The sequence below is a fragment of the Falco rusticolus genome, chromosome 3, assembly GCF_015220075.1.
Source record: "Falco rusticolus isolate bFalRus1 chromosome 3, bFalRus1.pri, whole genome shotgun sequence".
Taxonomy (NCBI): Eukaryota; Metazoa; Chordata; class Aves; order Falconiformes; family Falconidae; genus Falco; species Falco rusticolus.
The window spans coordinates 83936613-83959136 of NC_051189.1; positions in this window are offsets into that span (position 1 = coordinate 83936613).

Genomic DNA, 22524 nt, shown 5'->3' on the forward strand with positions numbered 1-22524 from the left:
CCTTGAGGGACACCTTTCACTCTTGATAGTGAACACTCAAACTTTTAATAAGATGTTTCATAAATTCCCACATTTTCTAGGTGGTCTGGGCTTGATGGGCTGCTACCATAAACTGATGCAACAGCATATGGTGTCAAGGTTTGTGAACAGTCACTGTAGTTATTGAGTTAACCAGAGAAAGTTTTTTTACTTTAAATAGTTCCTACCTTTGTGTGTATTCATACCCACATCAGGCCACAAACTAACCCTGCTGTAAAGTTATTTAGAATAGAAACAAAATGCTGTTTTCAATGTTTTTAATTTATTTTTTTATTCCATAGATGACATATAATTTCTGAGATATAACCTTCCTGTTTCCATAGAATCTGTTGTTCTGTTTATTTTTTCCTGGAAGTAAATAAGGCAAAATGTTAGTTGGAAATGAAGTACCTTAAGATCAGGAAAGTGAAAATATAAAGATAAGCATATCTGGTAAAGGACTTCACAGAAATCACAGAGAAACAACTGAATCAATAGAATTTGCTAGCATGTAGATCAAACAGGGAAATAAACCTTGATAAGAAGAGAATAAAATTAATATTAAACTAGCTCTTTATCTGGTCACATAGTGTAACATTGCAGATTAAAAATGGGTGTCAAAAATGAAATTTACTGTTCTATGCTTTTGCTGATTTGGCGTTATGTGATGGTAATTCAGCATCTCTCCATGATGTACACCTCCAGCCTCCTCACGAAAATAAAAATGGAAAGAATCAGATCCCATTATCATTAATGGACTGGAGAAGGTTAAAAAGGGAAGAAGATAAAAGAAGGCCAGCTGTCTACACTGCAAATTAAAATCACCTCACAACCAGGTCAGGACACAGCAGCACCTTAATCAAATTCTATACAGTTCATGTTTGTAGTATTGACAGATCCCAATTGTAATGAAATACTATTTGTTCCCTGGTGTTGAATGTTTCTGTTGTAATGACTATAGTGATTTAAGCCAACTGAGCTTATAATTCACTTTCTTGGCTAAGACTGAAAAGTTAGAAGTGAAAGCAGTAGAAGAGAGGTGGAAAAGAGTGTAAGCCTGGAAAAGAGTGTAAGCCTAGGTGGGGTGCAAACAAAGATGTTGAAAAGTCCTTTAAATCTTTTCTCCACTTCTAGAAAAACCTGTCAGTTCAGCACTGGATTGTTAGCCAAAGGTACCTGAAAACTGCAATGCAAACTAAAAAAGGCACATTACTGATCACATTACCATCTCTTGAAAACGAATAATATTTGTTAATATTAATACCATTAATATTCACAGGTTTTTAGTTATATAGTCACTGCAGACTTGGATCATTGCAAAATGTGTCTCTTGTCTGTTTCTTTGACTCTTGGACTCCAATATGAACTCTGGTTATTTGAACAGGGGAGGTATTTTAATAGTCACTTAGTCATCACTATGATGCTCCAGCAGCAATGCTAGAAAAGCTAGTCAGTAACATCATTCAGTGTCTTTTTAAAGCTGATTACATGTTAAAAAGGAAAGAAATATAATAGTGTTGTTGAGCACAAAAGAGCAAAATCTTTCCTGAACCTTTGTAAAATGCTTTCCTACACACACAAGTATAATCTTATAATTTGACTTTCTAGAGGATTTTTTTCTGTTTCATGTACTTTCTCAAGAACTCTGTCTTAGATTTTTGCTGCTTTAGAGATTTTTATCTGAATCATAAAAGCTAGTAAAATTAAACAATTTTATAAGTTTACAGTGTCAGTTCCTACATGATCAGAGCTTCAGCAGCCTCCTGGGGAAAAAAAAAATTCCCTACATAATGGCAGTCATGTTAATGGCAAAGATATGAGATGAACTACCATGAAATGGTAGATTGTAGTTTAATCTGCCATTGACTTACTAAGGGCTAAGAAAAAATAATTTTTAACATAATGCCACCATTTATCTAGAGCAAAAAATGTCCTATTTGGTCATTCTCACCAAATTACCTGCCTAAAATGAAATTTAATATATTTTGGTCAATCAATGTTAAGTGCAATCATGAAATACCTTACAACCTGATTGGATCTTTGTGATGTCAGTAACTATTTGCAGTGCATAGTGCCAAGTTTCTCAAACAAATAGAGCTGAAATAAAGTGGAAACCTGATACTTTGAAACTGATGTCACTACTCTCCAACCTTTACATAAGAAAAAATCCTAATGTTTGAAATCTATTAATATTTTAAGACAATTTTAATATTTTTAGGTTGTGTAATTCAGCATATGACATTTATAACACAGGAAAAGTCAGAATACAGTCAATGCATTTTTAGCTGTTCCTAGATCAGATACCGTGATTTTCCATTAGTGAGTAGTGTGCAAGATCAGTGGTGACAATAAACAACAGCCCAAACTTGATGATTGTATGAGAACATCTTTCTGTTTCCTGTGAAATGCCTAAAAAAATATAGAAAATGCTACCACTTACAACTCCCCCCACCCCCCACCCGTTTTGAACTTTGTTAGAAATAAAACTTAATGTGAACTATTAAAACCTTACAACTTTTTTTTATCCAGAAAATTTCCCTGTCAAAGTTCAGTTGCATATCTTGGTGAGGAAGCCAATTATTTATGAAAATATTATCCTTCTTGGTTCATATGTCACCATTCAATATTTTCAATGTTAAAAATTTTGCTTCGTATTCAAACATGCAGCATTTAAATTGGTTCAGATGAAAACTGAAAAAAAATATTGGTTTGGTATTTGTGCTTTATTGTCCCTCTTTTTGTTTTTTAATTTTTTTCTTTCTATATTTCCCATTTGTAAAGAAGATAGCTGGGGAAGAAATCTGGAAAACAATGGAAAACTCAAGACTGGAAAAGAACTCTTCTTTTGTGCTCACTTACATTCCTTAGTGACATTCACAATTTCAGTGAAAAAGGAAAAGAAAGGAAGAAGTGAAGAAAAAACAACAGAGAAAACAAATCCAAATGCAAACAGAAAGGGCAAGAGGAGGCAACCTTAATCATTGAATTGTGAGTTATCTGAGCATTACCGATTATTTTTTCCATCTCAGCAAACTATTTTAAAACAATAAAAAAGCAAAGAACGTAGGTGTTTACTATATGACAATGATAAAAAATGATGGAAGAATTACTTGCTTCTAAAAGTGAACAAATTTTATGACAATAAATGTTAACAGTCATGCCCCCCCCTCCCTTTTTGATTCACTATAATATTTCTAATAAGATCTTTTTCCAGTTCCTTCCTGCTTGCCTATTTGCTGCAGTTCTAGAATGTAAAGGTAGATTTTTAAGAAAAAAAAATACAAAGGGAAACAATATGTTGCCAAGCCACAGTAAAGCTTAAAGAAAGAAGATTAATTTAAAAAGTAAAAAGTTTTTAGAGAAAAATTTTAACTGTGTTCCCTGAGTTTTGGATACAAATTGAAAGATGTCACAGGAGTTTGCATTATCTTTGTTCAGGGCAGAGATCATCTGAGACAAGAAAAATCACCATACAATAAAAAAAATATTAAAAATCATAACTAAACCCAAATATCATAAATATTGATTATAAATTTAATTAAAGTGATTATAAATAAATTTAATTATAAAGTTCAATACAGGAGACACTGAAGAAAAGAAAGAATCGGGAACAGAGGAATAAGAAGTCTGAGGTAGGGGGAGACAAAAAAGCAACAAAATTATATAAGAACTAAAAAAGAAAGTATTAGGTCCTAAGATTAAAGAAATAGGAACTCATGCTGTAAAAGAAAGCACAGAAGTGGGGAAAAAAAGGCCAACAAACCAACCAACCAAAAAGCCTTGATTCACAGCTATAGAGTGTTTCTTCATATGTTGCACATACGATACCACTGAGATTAGAACCATCTCCCGGTAATCGGATTTGGACCTAAAGTGCATAGGTATAGTCTCTGGACAGTATCCATGACTTTCACTACCCTTTAGAGCATGAAAACGTTTTCTCATGCAGTTCATGAAAAAACTCTTTGGAATGTATATTTACAATCAGAAAGAAATCACTCAGGAGCATTGATTTATAACACCAGTCTCACAGTTCTTATAGCCAGGTATAAAGTCCTGACAGAGGCAGCCATTTAAATTTTCCTTTGAAAACAGGTTATCATCTTGCATGCCTTCTGCTACTACTTTGTATTTAGAGATATGATATGTACTTCTGTGAAATTTAATAGATTTACACCTCTGTGGCAGAATAAAAAGTAAATATTATGGTTTCCTTTGGCTAATATTTTTTACGTACACAAAAAAGTTCCAGATTATCATGTTAACAATTGACTTTGTGTATTATTCCTCCCCAGCCTGTACTGTCTCTGGAGGAGGAAGGTACTTATTTGTGGGTGCAAAGTCTTGGCACACCTGTAGGTGCAAAGTCAGGGAGGAGAGCTATGCTGTCATGCAGTCGAGGAAAGTATGTTGTCACATAGTTTAGGGAGGGCCACACTTGACATAGCAGCAGTGGTTTGTGTTCCCCAGAGATTTCCTGTATGCATATACAGAATAAAGTTTGTTTCTATCTGTGTTGTTCTTACTGTATGATCACAATCTTAACCCTTGGCCCTGTGAAGGCATCAGAGCAAAAAGAGCTACAAGAGCAGTTGCTCCTCAAGTCCTCAGAGAAAACATGACAAAAGCAGCTGGATTTTGTGTAGCAGTTAACATTTGTAACATTTTAATACAATCTGGACTGAAGTGTAAGATGAATCTTTTTATACTGTTTTTGCTCTTTAAGATGAACAAACTTGGAAAAATGTAAATGAGTAATACTGAGTGACAGTTATTCACAAAGGAGATACAGGACAAACTGACGTTATATTATTGCTTTGTGCATCACCCTGAGATTCTCTTGTTATCTGTAAAACAACATTTATGCTGTGAACTTGCATATTATAACCTATGACATTATTTTATTTTTTAATGACAAATTGCTCTGAACTAAAAGCAAGGCAAGTTTCAGAGTCACAGAAGAGTTACTCAAGAGTAGGAATTCTAAAGGCTCAAACCAAGAGAGATTTTGAATCAAACATTATTATACTGAAAATTCTTTACTTGTTTTTAGCTGATATTATAACTTGATGTGTGGGGCAACCAGGATGATTTCTGGATATATGGTGCTAGCACTGCTGTGTATGTATGTCTCACATGCCATGGCTTGTCTAACATGCAGATCTTCAGGTGATGACTGCCTGGCACAAATTAGGTCTCTGTTTTCTTTTTATTTTTTAGTTTGTGTGTCTTATGTATGTTGTTTTTCCTGCTTCCATAGGGAAATATGCATGATGGTTCAGCAGAATCCAATTCAAAATCTCCACTTTATACTAGCACTTAGTATTGATAAGGTCTGTTTCAGGGACCTTTCACATTTCTCCACTAATTGGGAATAGTCTGTATGTGATTCATGCAGCTGTATTTCACACTGCTGTTTAAATAGAATGCTGTGTGGGAAGAAGTGAGTGAAAAGTTACATAAATGAAGGCAAGAACTGAATTCTGTCTAAAATTTGTTCTAGGCACCCTAAGTGGCCAGCTGGGCGCAGCAGACTGGGCAGTGACTGACTCACAGAGCTCCTTGTTCAAACAGTTTCCAGCAAGTTGAAGCTGGGAATTGGCCGTTATCTTCTCTCAGCAGCTTCACAAATTTGCACTAAGTCTTCACTTTGAGATACTTTAAAAGGTTTCAGAACTATTTTTTGTTCTTACCTTGTCTTTCTGTCTTGTCTTTTCTATGCTTATTTCATTCTCCTGGCTTTCAGATCAGGCAATCTTGCAACAACCTGGATCCTATTTGAAATAAGTGAATGTATTTCAGCTGTAGCCCCATCACAGAACAAAATATATGGCAGCTGACTTGTCACTGAATTGGCCTGAAAAAGTAGAGCTCTGAGGAAGTAGTTAAAAATCTGCTTCATGTGCTGTTGAGAGTCTGCACACTACCAAGAGCTCAGTGAAGCACATTTCTGTTGCACTTACTGCAGCCCTTTCTAACATTTTCATTATTACTGCATGGGCTCTTCAGGTAGGTGGGAATGAATAGATAGTTGGAAACCAAGAATTTTTCCTGTTTTCAAACTGTCTCCTCATCTTTTCTGAGAAGTCTTCCAATATAACAGAACTGGAGCAATATCTAGGAAAGGACCTCTGTACCCACTCTTGTAACAGGATTCAGGATAGTACATACTCATGGACCCTACCTTGCTCTCTCTGAACTTGTGTGATTTTTGTTGCTATGTGTTGGAAACAGATATGTACTTGTTACTATCGAACTTCAGAGACTTCCAAATCTTAACAGACACTCCCCTCCACACTCAAACTGAATGTGCTTAAAACATTGACATTGTCTTTCTTACTCTTGTGGGAGTTCATTGAAACAATAAATTTGCACTTCTATTGTCCTATTAAACTTATAGATGTCTTTCACAAGAAGACAGAGTCCAAGGCCATGAAAAAGCTTCAGACTGAGGAATGAAACCAGGAGAAGCATGCTGTCAGTCTTCCAGGCTGAGATAATATGCTTCTAGAATACAAGTGATGCTATCAGAGAAATGTATCTTTGACAGATAAGTGTCTCAGTTTTCTCTATACTTCATTTTATGGATGACAGTCTATCATCATGAGGTACAGAGGGAAGTATATATAATGAAATGGCTGGAGTCTGGACAGCGTTGATTTGCTGAACATTCTTTTGTGATGTTTCTTATGAAAGCAAACGGGTTTTAGAGTTGGCAACAATAAGATAAAATGACAAAAAAAATACTGTCTTAGGGTGATATAACCACGTTAACTCAGTGCCCTTAACAAAAAGTACCATAGACCTTCAAAGCAAATGTCTTTGAACGAGGAGTAGCAGACTGTAAGAAAACAAGATTGTAGATTTATTCTTTCATAAACAGCACCATTCTGTAGATATACACTGAACTATAAAGTATAAAAATAACATGCTCTCTTCTTTTTTTCAAGATGGATGAAGTTTGAACCTCTTTTTGTTGTATCTGCTCTCTTGCACTAAATACAGCACTGGGACACATCAGGTTTTCAGATGGACCATTAATTCTTACCAATATTGAAAAAAACATGTTTGACTCTTAAGGAAATTCAGTGTTTAAGCCTACTAACTTTTTGCTTTTTTCTTTTTTTGATGGTGGATTCTCCCCCTATTTTTTGTCTGTTTGTTTAGTTTTGTATTATTTTCTACACTCCTTTTTGAAACCTGGACACCCTACTTGCAACCCTTATAGACTCCAGGAGTTTCTGTGGTTGCCCAGAGCTAGTAAATATCTTATAAAATAATTTTGGAATTGGAATTAGATTTTAGCCTTGTTCTTACTGTAAGGTGATATAGGTTGTCTTGGAGGGGGAGTGTAAAGAAAAAGAGTATAGAAGAGAGTAGAGGAAAAAAGAGTAGAGGAAAAAACCTTTCTTGCCAAGCAAGCAGTGTCACAGTTAAAATCACTCGATAAATCATTTTTTTTTCTTTTTCTTTTCTTCCCCAAACAATCTGAAAACAGAGACAATTGATTGCACTTAAGAACAAAAGCAATAACCAGACTTTGCTCTTTTCTTTCCTGTTTCTTCATCAACTTTATGAGATTGAGTCTCCTAGGTTCATTCCCACCAAAGAATAAAACCTCTCACCATCTCTTCTCCTTCTGCCTAGCAGCTTAAGTCAGACAGCTGAGAATTATGGCCCTGGTCAGAGACCCAGCATACGTGCCTGGTTTTCTTGTAAACTCAAACAAACCATTCCATTGGCTTCTTTGAAAGGGCCCATATACCCCTTTATTTTATGACCAATACATCTAGATATTTTGTGATTTCTATGAAATCACATAATCAGTTTTTACTTACGCTATGCTGGCTGATGCTCATGTACTTAATAATAATTTGTATTGACTAAATGCTGATAATTGGCTCAACATAAGTGATTTTAGAGAATACGAAAAAACCTGCTTAGGCCTTACTGGCCTTCAGTCTAAAGAAGATGGACTGGTCCCCAGACTCCTATATCCTTTACTCCCCTTATTTATTTCTGTTTACAAAGTTAATATTTGTCTTCCTAGAAGTTGCTATTTCCAATGTTGCATGCCTTCTTACTTTTACATAAGTTTTGAGCTCTCTTCAGACTACACTAATACTTTGTGTAGGCTTTACTCATCCTGCAATGGATTCTAATTTTCTTCTGGGTTTCTTGTCTTAGCAGAGCTTTTCAGGTCTGCATTACAGTTATGTTTGGCAGCCTGCATCTTATTTACAGGTACTGCTGCCATCAATAACTCAAGGAACTTTGCCCGTCAGACTAAGATTAAGGCAAGTAATTACATTTGTTTATGTATTAAATGATAACAATTAGAAAAATCAATCAAAACCATATGATTGTAATTATTCTGACACCAAAACTCATAAACCAGTGGATTTCCACTGTGCCTGTGTTTTTATGTTCATAACTGTAGGGCACAAGCTGTTCTCTCCTTGAAGTGACACAGGTGAATTCCTTTAAACTGTGCTCATTTCAAGTTTCCCATCCATAGACTTCTGAACACTTTCAGAGAGAATGACTGCTAAAGGTAATAGAGGTTCCACAGGCTGAACAATAGCTCAAAACTGTTTTGACATGAGTGAAGGGATTATGGTCTCAGCAAGCTTTTCCTTCTCATTCACCAGCTTGACCCTCCCCAGCTGCAAGCCCTTATCTGACCTCTGATGACAAGGCTCACTGGTCTGAGACAGGCATTGCCTGCTCTGGATTAACATCTGCACGATGACACTCATAATCATAATGTGGAGGAAGGTATAAAATTCACGTTTGTTTTCGGCATCGTCTTTTTTTAAATTTTATAGTCATTAGTTCCTACTATGAGTCCTCAAAGGAAGGAAGGTACATTTACCTCCCAAAACAGTCCCTCCCCTGCATTATCTAATTTACCACCCAAACTGTCTCTAAATGGTTAGCCTTAAGTTTATATAAAAAAAGCTTGACAGAAAAGGTCACAGGCTACAGCTGGAGTAGGTAAAGGATTTTAATATTTGGTAGGAAGTCCTGAAAAGAAGATAGCAGGCATGAACAGGTCTTCTCTGGAAATTACTACAATACCTCAAAATTTCTTGGTGTTGTTTTATATCATGTCAGCTATGTCTGTGCCTTATTAATGTCCCATTCTTACTAAGTTTCCACTAACATAAAATAACAAGACATTACATGCATCTAGACTATTCCCTCTACACAAAGACACGTGTACTAGCATATTTCATCTTATTATAGTCAAGCCTTCTGAGCAGTTGCAAAATCTTCACTGACTAGCAGACATGGTTACTGCAAATCACATTTTCTTCTTTTGCCCAGCTCTTCACAGTATCAGTGATGCTACTTAGTACAGGAAATACTGTAAAAAATAATGGCAATTAAGCAAAAAAGCCTCAAAATTTATAACCAGCAATGTTGCTCACAGTCTTAGTGGTATCTAATGAGATGCAGTGTGGATAGGAGCCATCCACACTCTGATACTTCTGGGAAGAATAACCACAAAATCCACTTTAAAGTTGCACCTTTTGTTTGTTTTGTGGAGAGACAAAAGAAGGGCTAACCAGAGTTTGCTCACCTCTGCTCCTGTGTTGAAGATACTAATTTCTGCTGTGAGGCCACCTCTGTGACATTCACAGTAAATTGATTAGTTGTGTCACTTCTTACAGTGTGTCCTCTGTGTCGTGTCTCTAAGAAAAGTTGTTGCAGTCAAACACAATTTATCACCTGTGCAATGTACAACACCACGTATGCCGTGGGAGGGCAGTAATGAACAGCACGTCCTTTTGAATAGAAAGGTGGCTGCCAACAAACGGGCTCTTGAGTAAGAGACATTTTCCTTCACTGAGTTTTTCTGGGCATCCATTACCCTCCTAGTGTCTAAGTTCATATGCAGGTATTAGAATTTCCTAGAAATTTTCAAATGGAAAATGTGGTTGCACTTCTAGTTTTCATGTCAAAAAGGGATAAAATGCAAAACTTTGGCTTCTCCTGCGGAGTGGGAAGTCTGCTGCTCATCAGCTCTGATTGCTAGACTGCCTCTCCAAATATCCCTAGAGGAGGTGTGAGTGGGTGATGTATGTCTTAAGTTTTTTCTCATTTTTCCACACAAAGGGAATAAAACCTCTTTCCCCTCAGGAATTTTTAATCACTGGACTTGCATGGAACTGTCAGTCTTTGAAAGAAAACTGTATTTTCTGTTTACTGAACTGAGTTACCGATAATACATAAACAAAGTATTCTGAGGAAATAAGCAGTCTCACTGCTGTATTATTTATACTGTAAAAGGAATTATAATATATTGTACTTATTTCCAAACAAAAATTCAGTTTACAATTTTATCTTTCATTGTAATTTCCCACTGGGTCCCAATGGTTCACCACACATGCATGTCAGAATTTAGTCTCCATTGACAATCAATTTAAGAGAGTATTTGAGAAAGCACATGTCTTGAGCTATTGCACAGTGTGGTTGCAGGAAAGGGAAGCAGGAAAAAGAAGACATGCAGTCCACATTTACACTGATAAGTTAAATTCAGGAACGTCCTCTGTCACTGATGTCACTGACATGGAACAGACTATTGCAGAGGGCTGGAACATGTGCCCTGTGAGGAAAAGGTGAGGGAACTGGGCTTGTACTTGAGGGGACCTGCCAATAGCATTCTAACTCCTACAAGGAAGTTGTTGAGAAGATATAGCCAAACTCTTTACTGAGGTGCATGGCTGAAGGACAAGAAGCAATGGTTTTAAATTATGACATGGCAGGTTCCAGGTAGGTACAAGGGAAAAATTGCTCAGTACAATAAAGAACTGGAGCTGGCTGCCCCAAAAGATCATATAAACTCCAGCTTCAGAGGTTTCCAAGACCCAGCTGGACAAAACCCTAAGCAACTTGATCTGAGTTGCACGTGGAACTTGTGAGAGTGAAGTTGGACTAGATGGCTTCACAAGATCTCTTTTGTAGGGTGTTTTCACAGTCTAACCTTGGAAAATGGCCTGGATAACAGCATCTGTTAGGGTAAAAACATGAGGCTATTTAATGTGTGTGCTGAGTTGAATATGCAAAACTAGAGAGCATTTGCCCACAGCTCATTGTACTAAAAAAAAGACAACTGTCACCCCCAATTGATCATGTAAAAGGGGAAGACAGACATCAGCTGGAGAAAGAATAACCAATGTTATTCTTGTCCTCAGTTAGAAAGCCTTTTGAAATGAAGCAGGAGTCACTCTGAGACATATAAAAGAAGCATGAGAAGTTGTAACATGTAGATAGAGATCTTGGAGTAGACACAGCAGCAGTAAAAACCTGGTTTGATACTGCTAGAAATCATCCCATTGGCATCACACCTCTGCCTGGGCCAGACAGAGCAGCCTGGTCAGATGCCACAAGCTGCCTGCTCTCTGGCCAGGGAGCAACAGTACAGGCTACCACAAGCAGGGACCCACACCTCCTGGGGTGCACACGAGCTCATGGGTGCAGCCCCACCAGCTGCAGGGAGCAACACAGGGCCCCACAAGGTGATAACACCCACAACTCCTGCAGGATATAGGCACAAGTAGGGGAGCCTGCACCCCCAGACAGTGCAGGGGGTACTTGTAACCCACATGTGCTGTTAGGGAGGGGTTGTGTGTGTAATACTGTGTGTATGATTGTGATTAGAACTCCTTGGGTTTAGTTATAGAGACATATTAAAAAAAACGGTATGGATTTATTAACGATTTGTGTGTTCTGCTTTATCTGCTATATTAACAATATTCTTCCTGCATGTATAGTTCACTGATTGCTAGTTAATTACATGTCATTAGCAAATTAATAAACCATTTCAAACCTTCTCTTGGTTTAAACTAAGAAAAATTAATAGTTTTTCTCTGTGACACTTTCTAACATGAATGATTCCATGATTTTATCTTGTGATAATATTTTAATTGTCAAGGGAATTCTCTGGGAGGGCAGTAGACAGCACAGGCCATATTCATGCCTATAGACATTTCTGTGAGTGCTTGAATTCACCAGTACAGAAGTAGCTAATTTCTTGCTCCATGCACCCAGCATCATGCCAAAATACTAACATCCAAGTTTCAAGGGGACCAGATTTTCCAGAGCTGTCTCCTGTACACTTTTAAAAGTGCAGTACTCAGTGCATTGATTTTTTTGGAACACAACTCATCTGCAAGCATCCAATATGTGGAACAATCTAACCTATTAAAACTTTCTGAATATTTAACCCACTTTTCTTAGACACTGGAACTGTGTAATCTTCTAACTGTTTTGGGATAACTGAAAAGGCAGAAGGAAACAAAGGTGGAATTGTAGCCTCACAGCATTGTGATCTTCCCTAAAAATTCTTAGGAACAAGCCTACCATTTTTCCTTAAGGAATCTTCTGTTGTTCTTCCTTCCTGTTTTCCAAGACACAATATAGCCCTTAGTATACAGTCAAACTGAGATTATATTCTTACCCCCTCATAAGAATCTGCATAACTTTTGGTTGTAAGAGCAGATACTGCTGTAACTGAAGATATTCAATCTTGCATAAGGGCTGCTATGCTCATTTGTCTTTACATGGGAAAAAGAGGAGTTGTGTTAAAATCTGAATTCACAAAGTGCAAACTGCAGATCATGCTGTTGTTCAAACATCATTAGACTTCTCACCTTTATATAGTCTGCCAGAGGCTATATTTTAGACCTGTCAACAGGGCTAAGAATCATAGCCAACATAGGAAAAGGTTTAAATTCCTGGCAGTATTGGATGTTGCTGGAGCCAAATGATTAATGGAGAAATGAGAAGATTAAGAAATGGACTCTTTGGAAAAAAGAGATGAAAGTCTGGGTCAGGGCAAATGTACAAAAGTAAAATGAAAGAATCGTTTAGGAAAGAAATTACCCTGTATGTTATAGTGGGAGCTCATCTTTACACAGACAGGGTGTCCACAAGCCCTTATAGGTAGTTTCTCTACCTTTCTTTCTTCTGCATTCTTCCTCTTTATTCTCTTTGACCTTCTGTTCTCTTACAGCACCATATAAATAAATGCTTGAAGTTAAAGCTAATTCCCATAGAAGAGATGTAAAAGTCTCTAAGAAGGCAATTAAAAAGATTGGCTGATGCAGAAATGTATTATTTTAGTATGACCGCTATACTTTATCAACTAGCTCAACAGTAAAGAAGATAATCTGATTAGGTCTAGTATTTAAGAAAATGTATGCATTAAAAGAAAAAAAAAATCAGTCTTGCACCAGATACTGTGGAAATCAAAAGTAAATACAGAAAGCCAAACTACAGGTCTGTACAGCATTAGCTCCCACATCTTTAACCCATTGAGACCACTAGACAGTTTCTGGACAGCATCACTGGAAAGTAAAAAATGTAAAGAGGACTGAGAAGCTGAAGTAAAGTTGAAAGTAATAAGGAGAAAACTGGAGGTGGTTATTTAATACTTGCTTTAGAACCCTAAGCAATGCTTTGGAAGGTCAGTGCAATCAGGCTGCAAGAAAAGACATGCAAGGTAAGCAGAAGAATCTGTTGCTGTATCATAGTACACGAACATAAAAGTCCAAATGCTTGTTATCTTGCCATTTTGCATCTGAAAAAGAGGATGGAACTCCAGAGCCAACTATGTGAAAAATTCAAAAACTGCTTCTGCCTGAAAATTGGTTTGAGCTAACCTCTAATTTTACTACCAAAAAATGGTTTACTTTTCAGAGTACATCCCTGAAGTTTCCTCTTCTTTCTTCTATTTGTAATAAATTGTCTTTATGATTATGAATATAGATGCTTCTAGTTCTGGCAGTTATTTTTCTAATAAGTCTCACTGGGCATGGTTTGCTGTGTTCTTTGTGGGACATAGTTATTTGGTTACATTTCTAAAATTTATTTGTTAAAATGACAGGCTACTCACCTTTACTGATATATCATTGAAATGTTTTCCCTCTTGTTCTTATCAACTTGCCCATCAAAACTGAGTAACTGTTCCTGGAATTAAAAGCTTCAGGGAAATAGTTCTTGCGGTGAATGGACCATAAAATCTCATTCTGCTGCTGGGACTAAAAAACATCTGACTTTTTCTTTCAATGCAATTAAAAAAAAAATACATCAGAAGATTTTTCTTCAGTAAAACAGTTTCCATTTTAGGAATATCATTTTGCAAAGATAACCTCTGAGAAAAATCTAGACTATTTCCTTATAGGTTCAAGTTATTAACATGGAATGCTATTAGCAGCTATTTGACTGCATCAGGCAAATCTTCAGTGATCTTGCAGAATGCTTGGATATCACCAAATCTGATTCCTCTCCAAGAAAAAAAATCTGCAACAGTGTTTTGTTGAACTCCTCCCACAATCATAGAGTCTCAGATAGTAATTTAAAAGTTAAGGTATTGAGTTTGTTTTCAGTTTTACATAATTGAAGGAATATTTTTTTATTAACTGGGAATGACCATTTTCACTTTTATTGTTTAAATATACCACAACAGATGAGACAGTGATATTGTTTATGGCTGTGCTAAGATGGTAGTCAGCCAAATGTATTTTCTTTTCATGGGAATCTGTTTATATATAAAGGATCTTCTAATCATACGCAAAAAAATCTGGATCTAGCTCTGCAACACTGATTTGTGTATCACTTAAGATAGAAGAAAAGCTTTTGCTGCCTTATGTGTGTAGGAACATCACTCAGTTCAATCACCACATTGTCACCTTTAAAGACCAATTTGTTACTTTCACTTTTATTGTTAAAACTACTGGCATCAGGAAAAAAATAATTTTATAGAGTCTGCTATCTAGAATAAGTAACTACTGTAAAGCTCACCTTCTTTATGTTTTCTGCATGGATAATTCTGTGGTCCTGTTATACATTATATCATGGCTTTTGGCATTGACAGCTCCAAAGTATAGGTTTTAAGAGAAGTTGGATGAGACCTTTAGGCAACTTCTATACTTCTCTTTTTATTCCTCATTCACTTCTTGCTACCATAAGAATAATTACCTTAAGTAATGTCAAGCTCTTTGAACAAATGCATGTAAAAAGCATAAACGTCACAGCACATCATATTCTTTTATAATATTATGCCTAAAATGCTTCAATTTTGACTGCAGGTAGTGATATATTGACACTGCAAGGACAAATTAATCCTGTCTGCTCTTCATAAAAAGCAGGTAGTTGGAATATGCAAACAAAACTGAAGCAAGTTAAACTTAACTTCCAATGTTAGATCCTTACAGTCTTTGAAGAAGTGTGCACCTAAGTTTTATGAGTTTTCCTGTGTCCTGGCGTGGGACTCCATATTACAGTATCAAAGAAAAAAATTCCACATTGGCTGGTTTGGCTTTTTTCTGAGTGGAAAAATAAACTTTAAAATATCATGATTGTAAATAATATGATCTGTCTTTTGTCCTCTTATCTCTGACTAATCTTTCCTTAATAAGGGCTTTTTATAAAACCAAATGGGCATATTTTTGTTTTCCTTTGCTACATATGAAAGAATAAAAAATAAAACAATTTTGACTGATAATATTTCCAGGTAAGACATAGATTATTTCATGCAGTTTACTCTGTCTGGTCTGTTTTCTATAAAGATTTTGTGTGTTTTTCTGTCTGTCTGCCTCCAGTAAAAGAAGAGCCTATGAGGATGATTCAAATAATAAAAAATTAGTAATGTGGATCAAAAGCCTGAACACTGCTGTACAAAATGATCTGTAAGCACCTATGTAGCTTTCCACAGTTGCAGAATTTCAGTCAGAATTCCAATTGCAGAGAGCCCTTTAGGGATCTGAAAGTAAATGAATTTTTCTTTATATCTGCTTCTTTCTTTCCTTGGCAAGCACTCTCATTGACAGAAGACAGCTCCTTCTTAAGGCAAATTAAATAACAGCAGCTGACAATGTACGATTCATGCAACCTGGGGTCTTTCAGTGGTTCTGAGAGGCTCTGTCTACATGAACAGAGTGATGCTTTTGGGTAGAGGGTGTATCAGCACATGGTCTTTGTCACACATTAAGCGGATCATGGTTGGCATATAATATTCCCATATTAATAAATCCAGGAACTTTCCCCTTTCTATCCCCACAGTAGCCTACTGGCAAATATTACTCATGTTCCTTTAAGAACAGAATGCATCAAACATATACAAAGTATATGAAAAGTAATAGAATTATTGAAGGAATGAAAAACTCTGAAGTCTACACATATAGAAGGAAGGTAATATGCATTTGATGCAAAGAATAAAAGATTACCAATTATTAAGAAAATAAATGGCTTTTATTGATGAAATTTATAGAAGACATTTTTGTAAACAACAGTTCTATGACATAACAGACATAAATAAGAATATTTTATGAAGGAAATAAAGAAAGAATTTTTTCATTGAATTTTACTGTTAGTGCTGTTATAGCATATAGGATGTTTTCTCCATCATAAACAGTAGAATGTTAGATATTTTATATAATATATTGTTCTAAAGAGACAGTTATATTTCCACATCTGTAGCTAACTTGGAAAGCTAACAACTGTTGGAATAGCTTCAGGAATATTTTTCTTAAGATGTATTTTAGGGCGTTTTCTTAAAACTTTTTTTTTTTATTATTCTAACATGAATCCTGCTATGTACAGAGTATGTAAAGATAAAAGTTGAAGTACAAATGCAGAAGAGCTTACCTTACTTCTAAGTTCCTTATCTGAAGTTCTTTGTGCCTCTGAAAGTCTTTTGCTGTTAAATTCACTTTACTTACAACACAATAGGAAGGAATCTTTCTATACAGAGATTAAAATGGCCTAACATTAAATCATAAACATTCATTGATAAATTATAATGCTAGTGTTGAAGTGGTTTAACAATACAAAGAAGGCAAAATTTATGGGCAAAATGTCACCTCATCAGCTACAGCATTTCTTCTCAGGCATGGGATTTGTCTGTTTATTCACAACTCATCATCGTACATACATACATGAACAATCCAAAGAGCAGTCACTTAAAAGATAGTTGTCAAATAATGTATGAATGCCGGGAAGCAGCAGGCTAGTCACAGGTTATTGCAGAAGCTGAGGGAGAAGCCCTGTGAATTATTTGCTGAGCTCTATTTCTGGGCAGCAGTGAATCAACTTGACTACCACAGGGTGGCATTATCAAAGAGGAGTTACATTAACATCTAGTTTATGACTTAAGTCAAACTGTTAAGTCAAAATTCCTCCTTCCCCTGAGAAAAGAAGGATGGTAAATTTCTGGTAGTTTACAGCTGCAGTAAATCAGGATAATCCTTGAATTTATTCAGTGGTACTGACCAAGAAGATGGAAAGTCAGGCCATAACTATGCCTAGTGCCAGCACCTTGCCAGAGATTCCATCTAAAGGGTGAGTGGCAGGCAGAAAGACAGACTTATTCATGTGCACTTGAACAACAAAAATGTGATAGGGCTTGTTTAGTTAACTGACTGGTTGCCAAATGAAATTCAAGTCCAGTCCTCACCATCTAGCCCTTTTTGGCACTTTGTCATTGGCAAAATGAATAGCAGTCCCAACCATGAGCTTGCAATATAATCAGCTTTATTTTAAAAATCACTAAACAAATGTTTCCATCCTATAGCTGCCTGAGTTTTAAAGCAGTTTGTGAAAACTGAGTTGCAAATACTGCTTCATTTTCTTGTATTCAAAAGATAATTTATGCATTCTTATTTCATACATGAATTTTTGCAGTTGATCTGCTCTTCTGCATTCTAACCAGATGAATCCCAAAGGGATATACATGAAGAAAATGTTTCTTAAAACTGAAAAATAAAGAGCATATTTTTTTCTGGTCAGCAAAATTATGTTTTGATATGAACATGAAAAAAGCAAGAGTTCTTTTAAGAAAACGTGTACTACTATTTGCTGACATTTTGTCAGGTACATAATAAATGTTATCTTGAGGAAAACCAGATAAATCTACAAACATTTCAAGAGAGAGCAGTGTAAGTACAAAAACCAACAATAGATCAACAAAAACCTAATTACCATGATGGCAAACATACTGTATAAAGTAAGGATAGCTGTCAATATCCCTAAAGTGGAAAGGTCACTTTGCAATTACAATAGCTTCACTTATCTTCCTTTTGTCTGAAGCTGTCAGCAGAAGATAAATGCCTACATCCACCCTAATCACAACATGAGTTTTATCATGTGATGACATGCTTGCCAAACCCAATCATTTAAGTCTTGTCTAGGTAGAGAAACTGAAGAAAAATGACCTGGTTTAACTTTTATATGACTTAAGCAATGACAAACCTTTGCATAGAAAGGTAATTTAGGACTGAAATGTCAGTAATTTTGTCTAACATTCTTATTTCCAGTCTAAAGGAAACTGAATCATACCACTGAATGAAGTTATGCAAACATACACATTTAGCTAGTTTGCTCTGAAGCTGAACCTTGAGTCAATTTGGATTCAGTGCGCCTCTAATAAACAAGGTCTTAGTTACTTTAATTAAATACCACAAAGTACAAGAACTATTAACATGCAAGAGGCCTAATTCTACTTCCATGTCACTGAGTGGCAGAGCTTCAGTCAAATGTAATAGTTCCATATATTTGTTCTATTTCCAAAGTCAAAGAGACAGGTCTCTGTTGTATCATGGAAACAGAAGACAGCAGTTGAAACTAGAAAGGCACGTATCACAAGCTTTTGTAAAAGAAGCTTTCAGACTTCAAGTTTTTGCAGAACTGCAGGCCAAGATAGATCAGTAGGAATGTCATCTATGATGTGACTATGAAACAGTTACAAATGAATTATTATTTTTTTTTCTTCATGGCCTACCAAGTGTCCAGAATGAATGTCACCACTCTTTTTAAGAATGTGTTGTGCTGTCTCCAAAATTATGAGAACCTAGATGGCTTGTGTGAAGCCCCAGACTGATATGCTTAAATGGCTTCCATTGGTGGAGCTGGCAGGTACCTTTGCCTGATGATGCAGTGAACATTTTTCAAAAAGCATTGGAAGTCTTCAGAATGAAAGGCCTTTCTGCTGTACCCTACACTCACTTAAAACATAGCTATGTCACTAGCCTACTCCAGCTACTGAAACAGAGATAAAATACATTGACATGGGAGGATGTGGTGGGTTGACCTTGGCTGGCTGCCAGGTGTCCACTAAGCTGCTCTCTCACTTCCCCCTCCTCAGCAGGACAGGGGGAGAAAATAAGATGAAAAACCCATGGGCCAAGATAAAGTCAGTTAATAAAGAAAAGCAAAGGCCAAGTGCAGAAGAAAAGAAAAGCAAAAAAGGTTTATTCTCTACTTCACGTCAGCAGGCAATGTCCAGCCACTTCCTTGGATGTAGGGCCTCAGTAACTGTAGTGGTTGTTTTGGAAGACAAATGTCTTAATAACAAATGTCTTCCCTCTTCCTCCTTTCCCTTACCTTTTATTGCTGAGCATGACATCATATGGTAGGAAATATCCCTTTGGTCAGTTTGGGTTAGCTCTCCTGGCTATGTTCTCTCCCAGCCTTTTGCCCACTACCAGCCTTGGTGCTTTGTGGTGTTGGAGAGATAGACAGCCTTGATGCTGTGTAAGCACTGCTCAGCAGTAGCCAACACGTTGGTGTGTTATCACCACCATTTTAGCTACAAATAGAAAGCACATCACTGTGAAGGCTGCTATGGGAAGTTATCTCCATCCCAGCCAGATCCAATACAGATGAATGGCCAAACCAGAACTATGGTCATTGGGAACACAGAGAAAGCTATTAATAAGTTGTTCCTCCACTTTGCACACCAAGAGCAGCATGCCAGTATGAAAGGAAAAAAGATTCAAACTAGAGTGAGTTTTATGAAGCCGTGAAGTTATGAGATGTTAAGAGAAGTGTGATTTCTAGTAAATAATACTTCTGCAATAAAGAAGCACCCCTAGACTGTGTATAAGAATATGAAACAAAGTGTGGTTTTCCCTGCTAGGGAACTGAAGAACATAATAGGCAGTAACTTCTAAAAAAGTTTCCTACAGTTTTGAAGACTCCAGAAGAAAAGCAAGGCATTTTGCCCTCACCAAATCCAAATAGACAAGTTATTATGAGCACATCAGTATGGTTGGCACTGAAGGAATTTTCAAAGAAAACATAAATGTTTGCAGGAAACAACAGCTTCCTCCTATTTGAAGACATTCCTCTTTGTTTCTCTATAATTCTTGAAATTACCCAGCACTAGCTGTCCAAGACAGTATATAATATCGCATTAAACATTTCTTTTTAAAAGATGTTCTCTCAATGATCCATCTTACACACAATGAAAAATTCTTGTGAAAAACATATCTATGCCACACAAAATTAAAAAAAAATGCTTTTTGAATAGCAAGCTCCATAACTCCCATTCTGCTGAATATCTGGATATCTGGGCCTGTTTTCATCTTGAGGTAAGAACAATATCTGGTAGCCTTTGGCTTCCTGGGAATATTTTCACATAGGTTCCCTCCATCTGAGGTAACTTCTACTATGAAATGAACTTTTACAAAATAGAGAATGTGTTACCTTAACTCTAGAGGCAGAGAAGAACTACTGCTTGCTACCACTACAGAGCATAGCAAGTGAGATTTAATGACAGGAAACCATGAGACTTTTCGTTTCTATTTCTGTTGCTTCTGGGTAATCTGATTTTCCTTCTGGATAGGTGAGATCTGTAGATTCCACTATTCAGTAGAAGAATATTCACAGCTAGACACTGCTGTATTTTCCTGTTTTTTTGACAGAATATTTGTTAGTACCACCCTGTTAGTGGAATTTTTAGCATTGAGAGTAAAAATAAAATCATCCTTTATTCATGAATCTCTCTAACAATGTTGATTATTTACATTATTTTGGTCATCTTGTTTATTATTTTCTGTGTATTATTTCCTCCATCTTTCCTTGGATTCTGAAGTATGGAGAAAATTTCTGCCAGAAGAAAAGCAATGTCACTTCTTAAAATTAATCAATGAAAATTTAAATTAAAAAGCAAAGGATTGGATAGTAGATTTCCATGTGACTACCATAGATATACTGTCAGCATTCTTCTGATTTTTCTGTTCTTTGATAAAGGAATTCTTTCTCAGCTTTCATGTAGTTGTGAGAATGTGCTAATATTAGAAGTACAAAACAGCAAATAAGTGGAGATTATCTTTCCTTCAAGTAAAGATTGACCTGATTAAATCTACATTTCCAAGGCCTGTTTTAACTTCTGGTACTATAAGGAAACGTCTAGTTTACTACATCTCTCCTTTACCATTCTGAGAACTCTACTATTAAGGTTTACTGCCCTCCCCCCTCCCCTCCCCCGCACCCCCCCCCCCCCCCCCCCCCCAGTAATTCACATACCTGTAATAAGCATACTGTGGAAGAATTAAAAGCATGTTTCATCCATTTGACAAGGTATTTAAATTGCAGACTTTATACTAGCTTACAAAGTAAGCTTATTTGCTCTATTTGGGCTCAGAAAACAATAATTGCTTCGTTTAGGTATTCGTTTTAAATCCAGGTAGAGAGTTGATTTTTTGATGTGAATGGTTAGAGAAATATCCAAGCCTACCATTTCAGCTTTCTATTCAGAAAGTCCTACACAGTTCCCAAACTGCTGTTTCACATCTACTTTTTCAGTGATCATGAAAAGCACCAAAAAGATGTTAAACCCTATTTTATGGGAAATAAGTTACACATCCTCCATTTTGCTTATTCTGCTTTTCTCTCCATTCACTGTGGAAGTCAACAATGCATCTATTTCTAATTCTTTGTCAAAAGAAGAGAGGAAAATGCAGAAGCCATAGGCTGGACTACCTGAAAGGTGTTGAAAGTACGCCTCTGTGAAAGAGTATGATCTATAAGAATAATTTGGGGTTTATTTGTTTGCTTGCTTCAAATAATACTTATTTTTCACTTAGATAGCAATTGGGTTTGATCTTAAACTTTAACCAAAATCTTGAGTCCTGCAGTTTATTTCAGTTAGAAACAAAATTTATTAATGAAGTCAAGTATCTCAGATGTGATCACAATTTATAAACAATGAACAGTGGGATCTGAATAACAGAGAAATCAAAAGATGTGTTGTTTTGGGTTTTTTTTTCTCGTTTCTCAGGGGTCTACACAAAATAGGTCCTCAAACTCTTTCACTGCTCCTAAGGCACTCAAGCATGTCTGATTGGAGGCTTTGGACAAAAGCTGCACATTCATTTTTTTGTTCATAAGCAGAAGTAATTTGGTCCAGACTGATGAGTGCATGTGGCAGGGGAATATATGGGTAAAAAACAACAGCTTAATTTACACAGAATGTTTTGAGAGACCTGCAGACTCCAAGTTACTGAATCTGTGCTGGTTTAGCTCATTCCTCAATGCATTCCTTCTTTATACCTGCTTTATAAAGAATTTGTCATCCCACACACACAGAGAAATAATAGGAGTATTTCTGGTCCTTGTTGTCAGAGGCACATAGCCTTAAATGAAGCATCTCTTGGCTTTAAAGTCAGTTAATTTTCAATCCTAATTGACTCTTTTTGGCTGTGGAAGGAGCTTTTC